Source organism: Rousettus aegyptiacus, unplaced genomic scaffold (genome assembly GCF_014176215.1).
Source record: "Rousettus aegyptiacus isolate mRouAeg1 unplaced genomic scaffold, mRouAeg1.p scaffold_m13_p_18, whole genome shotgun sequence".
NCBI classification, from domain to species: Eukaryota; Metazoa; Chordata; class Mammalia; order Chiroptera; family Pteropodidae; genus Rousettus; species Rousettus aegyptiacus.
This window is the reverse complement of record NW_023416293.1, coordinates 9,978,045-9,994,062: the sequence shown is the minus strand read 5'-3', so window position 1 is coordinate 9,994,062 and position 16,018 is coordinate 9,978,045. Positions and strand designations below refer to the sequence as shown.

The window sequence follows — 16,018 nt, the reverse complement described above, 5'->3', positions numbered from 1 at the left end:
ATGCTGACCTTGTCTTCATGGGTGCAGCAGTGCAGAAATGATAACTGTATATACTTTTTTTAAAAAAATAAAAATGGAGAGGAGCAAGAAGGAGAGAGACAACTTATTTAAATCCCGAATACAGTCAGACCTCATATGCATTGTTAAAAAAAAAAAGCCCTAAAGAATTGCATATGGATTAGAGGGATGAATATTCTATTATTTCAGTCTGTTCTGCTGATCTTCTTATTGTGACTTTGTGCTTCAGAAATCTGCTAGGAATTTGGCTTTGCCGTAGCAGGCAGTGATTTTAAATGTGTATCAAGCACTTGATAGTGTATGATTTGCGTGCTGTTGCATTCCTGTTCCCTAAATTTTCCACCAATTTATTACTTTTTTCATACTGTTTTAATATTTCAGGATGATGAATATATACAGCATCATTAAAGGTAAATAAAAAATGCATGAAATTAAAAAATGGAATATTAGATGTTTCTCTGCTGTAATCCCCTGGCCCAATAGGAATGAAATGTCTCTGTTCCATCGAGTAATCCCTAAACATAATTAGGAACCTGGGAATGTCCACACAGCCCACATAATATTTGTAACATCTAAGCCTATTTATGTAAGGTCGGAGTAAAAGTTGTTATTAGAAGACCTATAAACCCATTTTGCAATTCTGAAAGCTAGGCTCGCCTCCTTATCGTTTCCTCCTTGATTATTTTTGCTGGAGTTGATGACAGTATACTCTTAATTTAGTTTTCAGAATGCTGTTCCTGCACGTCTTCTTCATACTTAGATGACACGTTGGCTATTCTTTTGAAATGCGTTGTAAAGACCCAGGATTGAGTTCAGCCGATCGTTTGAATCTTGTAGCTGTTTTTTCAATATTTGTAGGAAAGGAGAGGCATTCATTTCCTGGGGTCCTTCACAACTTCCACATTTGATGTACGTCCAGGGCAAGTTTTCCCAGTTTATTTCCTCCTTTTAAGGAAACTTTTCTATATTGACTCACTAAGTTCCTGGGCTTGTTTTGTGTTGTGTTGTTTCTTTAATAACAGTTTGTACTATGTGACGCTGCTAAAAAATTAATTAAATTTAGTTTTGATTTTTTTTTTGAACCAAAGAGATCAGTGTTTTTGTAAAGAGAATATCTGAATATAAAAAGGACCAGAAAATGTTTTCTCTTGTTCATGACTAAGATAAGGAAGCCTTGCTAGATGCCCCCCACTGCTGAAATGACTTCTTTGGGAAGATATTCTTTCTTTCTTAGCAAATCTTCAGCGTTCATCCTCTTTGAAAGGTCTCTCTTCACAGGGAGAAGTTTTTCGAAACGTCTTCAAAGTTGTATGTCTGATTCCTTTCTTCTCCTCCTTCCAATTAGATTTTAGCAGATACCAGGCTTCTCTTAACCCAGTTTAGTTCTTTTAAATGTACAAATATTGATCCAGCAGTTGCATAGACACGCTCTTGAATTTCAGGAAAGTTAGGCCTGCACCAATCACGGTCTTATTCCTGACACATTAAAGCACGAGGGTGGTTCTGAAATTTCACTTCTTTTACTGTGGCATTTCTTATGTGTCGCTTATTTATTTCTGGCTTAAGCACAAAAGGCATTATTTTACTATTCACTGATTAACCAACGTCATGGGATGCGAAGCTCAGTAGCTCTTACGAAGTTCACGGTTATAAAATGTGGTAAATGACCATAGTTCCCAGTGAACACTCATTTTAAAACCATGTTCATTTTAAAACCGTGTGTCTTACTGCCCCCCCCCCAAAAAAAAAAAAAAAAAAAAACCATGATGTGACCTTTTAAACCTTGGCTTCTGTTTTGGCCGGTTAACTCTGAGACCTAAGACGAATCTCGCAGTGAGAGAGGCATTCCGCTGGCATCTGCGTAAGTCAAGTTCAAGCTGGCTTTCCCTGCAAACACCAGGTTTGAGCAGAGCAGTCACCTCGCAAGCACGCCATTTGGCATGCACGCCGTCAGCAATTGTGAACATTTTCTTCTGGAAGCCAGCTTCTCTGTGTGTGTTCCTCGTTTCGCAGAGAAAAAGGAAAAATGACACCAAATTACATGGTGATCGTCCCCTAAGTGAACCCACAAAGGCCTTTAATGAGAAAAGGCGGGGGGGGGGGGGAGTTCTAAATCGTCCACACCCTTATGCTTGGAAAATCAGCAGCGAGCTTGGGCTTCCGTGACGGCCCTGGGACAGCGCTGCTCCATTGTGTTCGGCTCGTGGGGGATGTGAGCCTCCCTCCGCCAGCTGCGCCCAGCGTACCCCAATGTCCCGGGTGCAGTTGGCAGATGCAGCTCGGCTCTGTCGCAACGGCAGCGTGTGGGGCCACCAGCTGCGGCTCGGCCAGGGAGGCCTGTGCCCTGGTGATCCTCCCCAGGCCGGCGGAGGAGCGAGCAGTCTACAGTGTGTGGATTTGGGAGATGGGCCCCGAGTTCCGAGAGGAGAGGGCGCAGCGGGGCACCCGTTCCGGATTGGGGGTGTAGCATGTGCCAGTCCTTGAAGCCCGTCTAGGTGACGCAGAAGCCCATACAGTGATGGCGCTGAAAGCAGGTGGCCAGCCGAGCTCGGCCTTGGCAGTCAGTCCCCAGCTGTGCAACCTCAGGCCAGTTACTCACCCCCTCTGTGCCTCAGTCACCCTATTTGTAAAATTCGGATTAAATGAGATAATCCTCTCAGAGCACTTAGCTTGGAGCCCCGTGCTCAGTCCACACTCAACAGTGTCACCACCGGGAGCCCTCAATCGCCATACGTGCAATGCCTTCCTTGTATGAGAGGAGAAACTGAGGCTGTGAAGCGTGAGCTCACCTATGGCCACGCGGCCAGGAATAGAGCTCGCGTTTCCTGGCTTCCGTGCTAACCGCGGACCTGCGCTTCCTCCGGAATCAAGCCCTTACCGTTCCTATTCTTGATTAAAGCCAGGGGAGGATTTGAGAATATAATGGCAAGAAATAACCTCATAGAGATTAACTTAATCTGCTGCATCTCATCCTTGAAGCCGATCGTATTTGGGAAAAAAATAAAAAAAAATAAATAAATATGTTTTCGGTCAGTACTTCTCCACAGCTGAAATGATCGGATTTTTAAAATATACGTTTTACCTTGTTGGCAAAATTAACAAGTTTTCAAAAATAATTATATTTGGTGACTCTGTGGAGTCTTGTGTGCCTCTGAAACTATTCACAGACATTTAAACGAGCTCTGAGTCTCAGGCAGAATGAGGTAGAAAAATGTTTACAGTTCCTAGTTTTGAACGAATGCTGAAGTATTTTGCCTTAAGCAATACAGAAACTCCTGGGATAAGCAAAAAGCATATTTTCAAAGTGAAACAGACTGAAGAAAGTAGCAAAAATAGTACACGGTAAGGTTAAAAACCATTCAGGAGGCTGGATTAAAAAGCATAGACAACAAGGCATCTTTATGCTTCTATTAAGGACTTGGGTCTCCCTTCACAAATTAGTTTGCAAAGTCATATTTGGAGTTGGCTAAACGACTGAGTATTCGTTTTTTGAGAAGAAAATATTGAATCCACCAGTTATTGGAATGATTTCAACACACAATTCCCCAAACGAGCAAACAAAACAGTTTGTATATATAGGCACGGAATAATTCATCTCCACCTAGGTTGTGAATCTCATTCTGCAGATGCAATGTCCTTCCCGCCCTCAAAATAAATACCGAAAAAGGTCTGCCCCTCAAGGCCACAGCGAAGTTCGGCTGCCGGTTTGGTTTGACGGCTGGCGACGGCCCTGTGGTCTGGGGCGTTTCCTCTCACCAAATGCCTACAGTGTCGTGGCGATTAGAACAGGAGCTTTACGGGTGTGTTGTTGTTATTTTGTTGTTGTTGTTTTTACCACCAAGGAGCAAAGCCTTTTGGGCACAGTAGCTGTATTTTTAGCAGCAGATGAAACATGGGTAAGAATGGGGTTCGAGGAGCTCCTGGGGCGTTAGAGGTGCTGTGGGCGGGGAGGCGGGCCTTGCACACCCGAGTGGCAAATTCGTCTGCCTGCTGTCTTCACTGAGAGTCAGATCCCCAGCACGGGTGCGTTGTACATGGGTAAACACCAGTGAATGGCACCGAGGTGCTGCTCCCCACATTCTCGAGGGCGGCGGGGATTCCTTCCCAGAGGAGTGAGCGTGTTCACTGAAGGACCTGCCCCCTGCCCGCGTGGGGCTTGGTAGCTGATAGCCGTTACGTTATTTCTGTAGAGCACTTATGCATTTCCAGACAAATTCATGCACATGCAGCTGCTTGGGCTTTGCTTGGGCCTCCCTTGGGCCTCCCTGGGGGGGGGGAGGGGGCAGCTCTTCTATTTCCCCATGTTACAGACAAGCCTCACTGAGAGGTTAAATGACCTACCAATGCTGCTCAGTGTCGGGGCACACAAGGATTTGGACTTTGATTCCTTGGCTTCGAAACTCGTGTTCTTCCTGGCCCATCAACCCCATCTGTGTAGAGTCAAAATCTGCATTTTAGTGTAACTCTATGGCGTATAACTTCTCATAGTTTTCGCGTCGAGTCATATTCCCTGAACCATTTTAACTAAGTTCCAGACTATCACAAGTGTAGCTAAGGTCCAGCATGTTGCTAAGCTCCTGATAACTACAAAGACTGCTACTGCTTGTCCCCTCAGCGCTGATGACATAAGGGAGTCCCATGACCTTTTTACATATGGAAACTCTGAGCCACCCAGACAGTCACAGCTGAGTCACTCAGCGTCCAGAAGTATCACTAACCAGGCTGGTCAAGGTTACTTCTCTAGGTACTGTTTTAGCTGGCCGTGTCATGTGTTTAACAGACAGCGGCATCTGAGTCGTGCGGGCTCTCCACCTCGGCATCTCCAGAACATGAGTCAGCCAGCTCCGCTCACGGGATCTGGTAGTGACTGGGCAGCGTGACAGTTAACCTACCCAGCTTCACTTGGGCTACCCCCCCCCCCCCCACCGAGCCTGTACTCCGTGGAGCTTATACATAACTGCTCAGCTGTATGGCGTTCTGGCCTCGTTCCTCTGCTGTTTATAAGTATGCTAGTCTTTGTCACGACAGGAATCTTTTTGGTCTCTTGGGCCCTCTCTATCCTCATTTATGTTATCTCTGTCCTCGTTGCAGCATGACACAGAAAACAGGCACTGAATTTATGCTTATTGGCCCGTGGACCAGAGGGGCTTTGGCTCACCACAGTCCGCCTTGAATACATAAAGCACCTACCCTGCAGTCACTTAGGATACGGTCATAATAGTAAAGGGAAGGGGGAGGCAATGCCTGCCAAGGTCGTGGGGAGGAGAGGAGAGATTTAAAAAAAAAAAAAAAATGATGTACAAGGGATGCAACGATAGAACTTAGACTTATATTTGAGCCAGAGTTCCCCAAATGTGCTTTTTTTTTAAAGAAAGCAAGCCTTCTCGTTAATGAGAAAGAGACAAATCATAGTACACAGTGAGGCTTGCCCAAAGCAAGGGTATTATTTCTCATTGTTCTAAAGCATCTACAAATGCTGTGGCTATGTGGTCAAAAGAGCTGCTCTTTTTTTTTTTTTCCTTTCGTTTCTTTTTTTTTTCCTGTTCATTATGCAATCTACTGTACGAACAGGCAGCTCTGCAGAAATTGGGGACCACTGGCCTCCCCATGTAAGTGAAATGAAAACATTATCCGTTCAGTGTTTATGCGAACACGCTCTTTCAAAAAATCATTCGATCTTTGCAAAGCACTTAAAAGTGTCCGCTTAGTGTCATCAGATAAAAACAAATTTTTTTCCTATTCTTTCCTAACGAACTTTAAAGGAACGTGTTAAACACGAACAAGGTAAAAAAAAAAAAAAAAAAAAAAACCTTGGATTTCGTTTCTTTATGCAGTAGTCTCTCTCACGCATAGTTCAGTCTGCAACTCGATTGTTTCTTTAGGTCTGTTCTCTTGCAAGTGGAACCTGTAGACTTCCAGGGCGATGACGTCCCCTCCCGTGCTCAGGACGGTCTGTTACTGTTGTCTCTAAATAAGCCGTGATCGTGTAATGGATAAACACTAACGCCTCTGTCTTAATGACCCCCCCGGTTTTACGGCGGCCGGCGGTGCGCCGGAGTCAGCGCCTGGGCCTCGGTTTTTGTTCTCCGTTCCTCAGTACGACCACAAAAACTATTTATGTTTTGCTCGAATAGCTTAAACACCATTTTAGAAGACTTTAGATTGCTTTTGAACATTTTTGAATGCATCTTTAGCCATTCCTGGGCTTAAAATGGAAACCCTTTTTCCAGCTTATCTGTATTAAACACCTGTAAAAATCAATGGTACTGTAATTTTTTCTATTTTTTTTTTTCTTAGAGTGCTCTGTTCCTTTAACTAATGCCAGAAATAATGCACAATTTATTCTAGCATGTTCTTTTCCCTTTGCCCGACGTTCTCTGGTAGTAAGCGGCATAGTGTATAAGAACTCACTTCTGCTGACTTAATAGTAAAATTGCCAGGTTAGTGTTGAAATTCAACCAATTGGAGCCTAATCCTCACGAAGAAATTTGCTGTCTCTCCTACTGATTATCGGCCGTCTTCTTCATAATGAATATGCAGAAAGTTTGTTTTTTTGCAAGTGCTCATACTTACATAAGTGACCAATAGGAGAGGATAGAGTTAACTAGTGATTTTTTTTTCAGCATTGTTATTTTTCCCTAAAATCAGAAGTCATTACATTTATATTGAAAATATTGAGTGGTTCATATGAGCTTCGTGCCAAACTAAGATTAGTGTGCTGTAGCCCATTACCAATGTGGAAGATGGGCCATTTTTTTATGAGTTAGAATAAAAAATATGATAATAATGTCTTCTCATCATCATAAAGAGAGATGATAACGACTAAATGAAATATTTATATTATCTCATTTTATTTGATAGGTTCCATCTTCTCTCATACCAAACACTTCCTCAAGAGCAACCCCACAGCCTCCCTTTTAAACTAGAAACCTTTGTAGAATTCAGGTGCTACATGTGTGCTAATAAATCCAGTAATCCAATATTTTGCCGTCTTTCCTTTCAGAAATTTCATCGTGCCTCTCAAAACAGAGCCCAGTGATCTCGTATGTTTTGATCGGGGCTGTGCATTTTAGTTTCTACATGCATCTCATGTTTGTTCCCAAGAATTGCTTTTTTGGAAAGTGGGCTCATTCTTAAAGTTGCGTGTATGTGCGTATGTGCGGTGTGTACACACGGATGCATACGTATATACAAATGTAAGCATGCATATCTCATATATTATGCATGTTGTATGTTATACGACGTATGTAAGATGTCTGGCATACGCCCTCTGTGGCAGGCCCGCTTATTCTGCATACCTCTCGGTCCCTTTATGAACCCCACTTGGAAGCTCTCCCTCGCCCTTCTCCCTAAGGCCATGCCTTCCCCCTCACGTACCATGTTGCCTTCTTTCTAACTGGACCATTTTTAGACTTGTGCATTTCCTCTGAGACTCAACGTATAGGGACACTGACCTATATGTTGTCACCATAAAGCCATGTGAGGATGGTTTTTTATAACACTCATACTCGGAGCACAGACATGCAGGTCGTGACCAGGGACAGACCGGAGTAGAAATGGCAGGAGACAGAAGGCCGGGTGTCTGCACGAGGTGTCGGTGCCAGCGTGGGGCCGTCGGTGCCAGCGTGGGGCAGGGGGCCTGACGCCCCGGATGGAGGAGGCGGGAGACGCGGCCTCGCCGCTGCTCTTTCTCAACGGCCACGGCGCTCACGAAGGGGGCCGAGCGTCCCAGAAACGGCCGTCGGGCCCGCGGCTGAGTCCCGGGCCTGCCTGCGAACTCGGCCGTCCCTCGCTTTTCCTCCGACTCTTTCTTCCTCACTCCCTGAGCCGATCTTATTGAAGTCAGAGAAAAAGAAAAGAAAAGAAAGGGCTCGAGGCTGGCCCGCTGCGTTCTGCGACATAAAGAGACGTTTAGCTCCGTGAAAGGTGGCGGAGGCCAGACGAGCGTCTGACTGACATTTCAACAATGCGACCACAGGGACTGCTCATTCCTGGTCCCTTGGCATGTGCCTCCTGGCTCCCGGAGGCCTCTTGTCGAGCTTGCCTCGAGGAGCGACAGGGGCGACAGTCCCTAGGGGCTCGATGCTCAACACCTTGTTAGCGCTGCCGACAGAGACACCGTTTTCGGGGTAGCGCTTGGTTTCTGCAGGTGTTCAGGTTTGTTCAAAGCCGGAAGAAAACACTGCTAAGGAATGCTCGCTTTTAAGGTGGAAAAAACAAAAGCAAAAAAACTGATTTCCTTTAAAATTCTGTTAAATTTCAAGATGACTCTTTGGATTCAGCACAGGAATGTTGCCATCTCCCAATTTTCCTCAAATCCCTCATCTGCCAGACTTTACATGGTAGAAAGTAACTCATCATGATGCTCTGTGGTTGGTGCTAGTGACTGTCCCTGATTCACTGTGGTCTGTTTTTAAGAGCAAGGATCAGGGGTCTTTTTGTTTTTTTTCTTGTCTTTTACTATCACAAGGCACTCAGGCCCTTATTCGGTTCAAGCATTACATCGAACTTTAAAAATCACAAAAACAGCAAACAGCCCGCGTCGTGGGAAGGAGTCACATTTTGGAGTCAAAGTTCGTTCCGGGACCTTGGCTGAGCTCATTATCCTTTCCAAGTCTTCTTGACCTACCATGAACATCTAGAAAACGTTATAGTTGAAAAATAGTCCCCGCCGTGCAGGGTCGTTGTGGAAAGTTCATAAGGCAACGCGCAAATCTAGCTCAGCGCCTGGTACGTGAACATGCAAACGTGCAAACCAACCGGTGGCCGCGTAACCGTTTCTGGTCTCTGTCCTCCTCTTCTGCCCTTTCCACCTTTCCTCCTTTCCTTCCCATTTGAGAAAAATAAAAATAAAAATTAGGAAAGGATCCTTTGGCAAATTGCACGAGATGGAACTCGATGTCATGCGCAATGGTATGGGCTGAGGAACGGTTAGCCCGGGGCCCGAGCGGTCATCACGTCGCGAGCGCACTGCTACGCTTGGGCGCTGCCAAACCTGATGCTTAGCGTCCAGCGCGTTACCTCCGATTCATCGAGGATCCCTAGTCGAGGCTCATCGAAGCCTCTAGTTCAGAAGGGACGTGTTTTCGGCCTCATCGTTTTACGTGGACTTGGTCTCGTCCTCTTACGTGACCAAAGCCCAGATGTGGTGGCCGCTCATCTTATCTGGGACCCGTGCTTTATCTGTAGAGAGCCGAAAGCACCAAAAAGGCAGGGATTCTAAGTTTTCCTATCGGTCAGGATCGAAGAACTTTCGAAGTATATTTGGGTGTGTCTCTGAAGTCGCCCCGAAAGACACATCTCTAAGAGGAATCTCACATCGCCCAGTAAAAGCCAGTATGAGAAAGGGAGGACGGATGAGTTCATTCCTAAGAGGTCATTCAACCCTGAGGTTCTGTGACCTTTTGGTTCCAAAGTGGGGCTGTGCCAGACACTCCGGACTGTCCGTGCTCCCCTGAAATGAGCACGTTTCCGTCGTGGTGTACCTCCTTCACATGCCCAGTCCGCGCCTTTCGGGGTCACTGCTGTCCTGGCCCCTGGAAAACACTTGACAAAGGTCGGCGATGACCACTGCTTGGGAAGCCAAGGGTCTCGTTCTAGCCATGCTCGTCCAGGTTCCCTCTCGCCCATCCGCCCCCTTTAAAAACGCATCACGATCCACAGTAAACTTTCGTATCGGCAGAGGGATGAAGAAGCCGCCCCCCCCCCCCCACCTAGCACAGCTGAGCCCTGCCTCTGCTCCTCAAGGCTCCTCGCCCTCCCTCACCAAAATTTGAAACTCATCCCCCACACGGAAAAGCCTTATGCTGTGTCCCTTTAATGTTTTCTAGGCTACATTTTGAGTATTTTTAATGATGTCAGAAACGGAAAAAAAAAACTATATACTATTTTGAGAAACGGAAACAAATGAGGACAGAAAATCCAGTTTGCAAACTCAGCTTGGTGTTTTCGACAGCAAGGTGTTACGTTTTTCTGGGACTGCCGAGTCGTTCTAATGTAACTGCAGGACTTGAACCGTATCCCAGGAAAACACTGAAGAAAAGAGTTTTTGGACCTTTACGAAATGGCGACACATTTCTCATAGAAAATCATGGGATGCCCACCAGAGGTCCCCGCGTTTTTGCAGGCAAAACGAAGCCACTAGGCAGCGGGACAATCGTCTTAGACTGCAGAGAACGTCCAGCTTCTCCTCCAGACCAGGAGTGAGTTTACCAAACACGCACGTCACACTGTGCTTCAGAGCAGCCGTGGACTTCCTCGTCGATGGTCAGTTCCTGCTTACAGCTCCGTCCAGAATGCGTGAGAGCTCGAGAGACACAGGATTAGTTCCTCGGTCAAGACGAGGGACGGGCCAGGCCAGCGCGGACGGGAGGGAGCAGCAGGCGAGTTGGGGGCCCGGGGCCCACGCATCGGGTCGCTTTACAAGCCCCCAGGCGCCCGTTACGCATCCTCCCTCCACCACGGTGAGGGAAAAGCATTGACATCGTTTGGTGATGGCTTTATCCTCTTCACGTGTCAAGATCGGAATAGAAAGACGGCACCCAGAGGTGGTTCCCAGGGCGGTCGAGCTCTGTCCAGCCCCCGTGAGGTGCACAGAGGTGAGCCGAGCTCCGAAGAAGTCTACTTAGGGGATTCGTTTCGTCCAGCTCGGGATTTCTCACATTCGCGTTTCACCCGATACTTAGTTTAACGCCACGAGTGATGTAATACATGGGGGCAAGACAGGGGGCCAGCTAGAGGGAGGTGGATGGGGCTGCAGCCCGCTCGGGGCGCCTGACCTCGCAGCTGAGCGTTTACACGGAGGAGCGGAATTAAAACGTTCCATTCTTGCGCATTGTCATGCCTCGCCATTGATAAGCACAAAGAAATGTAAATAAAAAAGACCTGTTTCAAAACCTTCCCCACAACCTTTTTTGTTTTATGACAAAAGACAGTTAATTAACATACTAGCGGTAAGCAGCCTTCCCAAACTCACGCTAATTATGTATTCTGTTGACCGGCGACTCCAGTCATAAGGTAATTGGCTTGCAGCAACATGACATTTCAAATCATCTCTTGAAATTACATCAAAAAGCCAGCCTGTTTTGTTTTGATAGGGGAACAATCAATTTGATAAGTGGTAACACAGCTCATTGTTTCACATTAATTAGACTAATTGCGGCGTGTTAGCCTCTGAAACAGACGGAACCCGGAGAAGACAAAGGCTGCGCCCCTTAGCGTGCGGCGCGTGCCGGGGCTCCAGTCCCGGGCGCCGGCCGCGGGCTGGGCACAGCCGTGAGGAGGCGGTGGCCTCGCAGGGGGCGGGCTGGGCACAGCAGCAGCGCGATGTGGCCCGCTTCGTCCCCCGGCTTCCGATGACAGCGCGCGGGTCCCGGTCGCACCGAGGAAAGGAGGAACGAGAGCGGAGACCTCGCTCCCGGCTCTGGGTTCGAAGGGGTCACGACAACCCCCCCCCGCCCCCGTCACCCTCTCCCTTCCCAGACCCGTGCACTCCATGTCCTTGCCAGGGTTGGCCCTACTTCCGTCCCCGTGGAGGACTCTGGGCATACATGCCTTGAAGAACAAACAGAAACAAGGCAACGCCAAAATAAAACAACACACAAAACAAAAACAAAACGAAAGGAAACAAACAAAAAAAAAACGTTTTTTTTCAATTACCAATCAGAATGTTTTAACCCCCAGAGAGTCAGCGTTCTGTCGTTGTGGGAACCTGACACTTGAGCCGGGCAAACGCCTTTCGGTTTGACAGACTGTACCTTTGTTCATTCTCGCGACCACTGATTTGGCCAAATTGGACACTGTGATCTTTCTGACAACAGCACATGTCAGTCTCGACTGGCAAGGGAGAGCGGTTCACTTGTGACCCGCCCGGACTTCTGATGCTCGCCTCGGTGGATGATATCGCCTTACTGGAGTCTGATGCAATGGAACACGACTCCTGTCCAAGTCAGAGGCACGCGGGGCTTTAAAAAACCCCGGCGCTCTGCCTCGGCCGGTCACTCGGACGCTGTCTAGTTATCCGCGCACAACTTCGGAATATTGCTAGAGCTCTCTCAATGGATATGCAAATCGGGGGCCTGGTGTGTGTGTACCTCTTCCTGTCTATACCGTTCCCATATGTGAAGTGGGAAAAAAGTCTAAGTGTTTGACTCTGCAGGTGCGTTATCACCAGATTCAGTGAGGTTAGATGGTAAATCATCTTGTTGGCTTTGGGCTGAAACTGACCTAAGAGACAAACTCTCAAACAACAAAGACTCTGCTGACTGCTACTGTAGCGCGATTCAAAGAATAGTTTCATACGCCCGTGGTGTGGAAAGGACTGTGTTTCTCACTAGTTTCTTCAGCTTCCCCAAGAGTGGTGTTTGAACAGGAAGGACAGCAACATATAAACATAACAGGTTTTTTTTTTCATACGATACACAGCTGCATTACACATCCCAAAATTGTAAGTACGATGCTCCTCCATTTGTAAATGCTTTATGGGTGGAATTTCAGACCTGGCGTGGAAAATGACTTCGGAACATTCAGACAGGAATGCTTTGCTTCTGTCCGTGAAGGCATCTCGGGCGGGAAAGGGGAGGGCATGTGTGTGGACATGGGTACCAGAGAGAACGTTTCGTGGCTTCGTTTTATCATTCCCTCAAAGGAATAGCCCTTTAGCAGGAACTTCAAAGCACAGATGTGTGCAGCAGGTTTAATTCGGTCATTAAAGAAAAAAAAAAAAAAGTGTGTGGTGTAGCAGAGGCGAGCAATTAAATGATTGCTCCTACAAGTTAATAAATCTTCAACAGCCTTTTTAAAAAGGTACAAGGATTTGTGATTTAAGTGTGCTAATGTGCTATTTTCTCTGGAAAAATCCCAGGGTGTATGCAGAAAATAAATGATGGAGAGAAAAAAAAAAAGAAAGAAAGAAAGAAAAAGAAAGGACCCAGATCCGAGGCCCTTAACATTCGGTTTAAGTGCTGGTTTCACTTGCCTGAGCACAGGCGGAGGCAGCGTTGTCGGGCTTGCAGCCGGCTCCGTGGGTTCCAGTAGAGTCGAGCCCTCTTCGTGCAGAGCCCATCTTAGCTCAGTTAAGGGAGCGTCAGTCACCGGTAAGCCCGGGGTGGGCAGGTTTTTCTGTGCTACACCTGGATGAGATATTGACAGGACCTTGCTACCCAAACAGAGTTGAGACACTAGATAAAAAGATAAATAAATAAATTGTCACGGGGCTGACAGAATAATTTTGAAAACACTACTCACACGTCCAGGGTACAAGCAGACCAAGGAAATGCCTGGTCGCTTGGTGTAAGATGGTGTGTCGCTGGGTTGGTTGAATTCTCTGTCTTTCTGTCTTTCTCTCTCTCTCTCTCTCTTTTTTTCTTTCTCTCTCTCGCTCTCTCTCCCTTTTCTTCCTTTTCTTTTCTTTTCTTTTCTTTTCTTTTCTTTTCTTTTCTTTTCTTTTCTTTCTTTCTTTCTCTCTCTCTCTCTCTCTCTCTCTCTCTCTCTCTCTCTCTCTTTCTGTCTCTTTTTCTCTTTCTTCCTTTCTTTCTCTCTCTCTCTCTCTATCTCTTTCTTTTTCTTTCTTTTCTTACTTCTCATTGTGGGTTTGGAGCGAGGGCTGGCGGTGGGAAGAGCGATGCAGGCAGACGACTCACCTGGGTAGCAGTTTTCGGCCAGTTCCTTGCTTAATTCCAATAGGCCTATTATCTGCTTAACAAAAGCTCCCCCCTCACAAAACATCATGCAATGAAGTTACAAGGCTTTGCAGTGGGGAGAAAACTCTGACAGCAGGTAATTTCTGCTGAGGGGAAAAATAAGGATCAGAGTAAATCAGAGCCGGAGTTTGGGGGGGTGAGGGGGGCGGGGGAAGGGCAAAATGTGGGAACAGCTTTTAAATGGGAGTGGCTGCCTGAGCTTTTAATCACACACAAAGCGCGCTGAGCTACAGGGCTGTGTGAGTGTCTAGGACCAAAGGGCAGGAAGCTCTGACTGCTCCACCAAAAGCCCCTCCTCCGCCACCCCTATTCAAATAGGCTAAAAAAAAACATTAAAAAGTGTATGACAGTCTAAGGAGTTTTAGTAAATATTTAGATTCTTTGGTTTTATTGTCGAATTAATGTGCCGTTGTGACCCTGGCAGTTCTCGTTCTCATTCTAAGTGGGAAAAGTGAATTTCATTGATGGCAGTTGATGATTCCGATTATTCAGCAGCATTGATGGGGGCGGGGCGGGGGGGGCGGGGACAAGAGCTGAGGAAACTGGACACGAGCGAGCAGAGCCTTTCTTTCCGGAAAGTACGCATTGGAGGTTCTCTGGGAGGACATCAGCAATGGCTGTGGGTTCTGAAGATTGAACACCTCCTGTTAGAATTGGACTCGGCGCTCCCGCGGCGTGAGTGTCCTATCTCAATGAGCGAGTTCTCGTGGAGGTCATGTGGTGTTTCCTTATAGCTGTGTTTGTCTTGAGAAGGGGCACTTCTGAGAGTTGCTGGCATTTTGCTTCCTCCTCGAGGTGGACGTCCCGGGAACGTGCTGGGGGTGTGTGTGACTGTGACTGTGACTGTGGCTGTGGCGTGGTGAGCGATGGCCCTTCCACGCTCCAACTTTCACTCACCACAGGCACAACCCCTCAGGTTAACTTCACAGCCTTGGGACTTCCATGGCTCAGTCAGCGATGAACCCATAGCAAAGAAATAAAAACACCCACTTACAAGTCACTGTTGAAATAAAAGCGCCCATATTACAAGTCGCCCACTGCACTACGGCCTGGCACAAGGCAGTGAGAAAGTACCTTCAAGGTGTGCAAGACACATTTCCTGTACCTCTCTTAATGCCGGTTTTATAACCTATGAATGGGGCTCGTGATGTCTACCTCACAGGGTCGCTGAGAAAATTGAGAGACACGTAAACCTCCCAGCTCGGTGCTTGGAGCACAGTAAGTGCTTCATGGGAGTCATTTTGAGAAACGTGGGTCACGTACCTGTATTCTTATCTGTGACAAAGAATAGGTGTGAGCATTTGAAATTTTCTTCTAATGTCATCAGGGCCAGGTTCATGGCGACCTGTGCAGTCACACAGGGCCCAATGCTCAGAAGGGCCCGTCGTTTGGGCCCTTTGTCGCCATCTTGGAAATCCTGATAATTTTTTTAAGAACAGGCCTTGCCGTTTCAATTTGCATTGAGCCCGACAAGTTACATAGCTGGTCCTGAATACAGTTTGTTTGTTTGTTTGTCTGTCTGTTTTAATTTTACCCACAATTTCTATTTCATTTCCAGCTACTTTTTGTTGGGTATTTCAAACCGGCTTTTGGCATCACGAGGCTCAGATCAGGCACCATTCGTCTAACTCTCCCTCTTTCGACTTCCCCGGCACTGTGTTCCTTTCATTAATGACCGACGCGCTCCAGCCACCCCGCAGGTCTCGGCCTTCCCTTGACTCAGTGACCCCTGCCCTTGAGAAGACGCCCCTCGCTGTCCCTTTTGTGTCACAAGCGCCCTTCCTGCTCCTCCCGCACGGGTCTCGCCAGCTGCCACACAGCTCAATGTCTGCCCTCCCCGGAGCAGGAAGAACCCGTCCTCTGTGGTGCCCCCATGTCCTCACAGGGCCTTGCCACACACCCGTTCTGACACTCCTCGGATCGCTGCGCTAGGCAGGAAGCTCTTTCAAGGGGAGCCACCAGTCTTTAATCAAATTCTCTCCCTCCGAGGCCTTCAGCAAGTTTCTTTAGCACAGGGGTTTATAAATTCAGGGGTTTATAAGCCTTGAGCAGAGGGTCCCACAAGACAATGGGGAACCCGCATTGGGCTGGGTTGGGTGGTGGGCAGAGATGTAGGTCAGTAAATTTTATCGAAATCGAACGTGAAACTTTGTGAGCCCGTGCAATTTTCTGAGGAGAAAGTCCCCGGCTTTCATCAGATCCTCAAAGGAGCCTCTGGCCCAAAAGTAATTAAAGACCCTGCTTTGGTATTTCAATTTGAGAAAACGATGTTTCTTTCTTATTAAAATAGAATCTGGTAT

General features: G+C 47.1%; 1 protein-coding gene across 10 annotated transcripts in view; it reads left to right on the top strand.

Moving 5' to 3' along the window:
• The window catches only part of ESRRG (estrogen related receptor gamma), a 507,255-nt gene that overhangs the window by 237,236 nt on the left and 254,001 nt on the right, over window positions 1-16,018 (top strand). Inside the window, exon 1 of one of the 10 annotated variants that reach the window (XM_016165021.2) lies at window positions 14,292-14,393. The exons of the other annotated variants lie outside the window; for them this stretch is intronic. The gene's annotated coding sequence lies outside the window, so the exon portion shown is untranslated. Of the gene's footprint in view, window positions 1-14,291; window positions 14,394-16,018 lie in introns of those variants that run through there. 10 annotated transcript variants of the gene reach the window in all.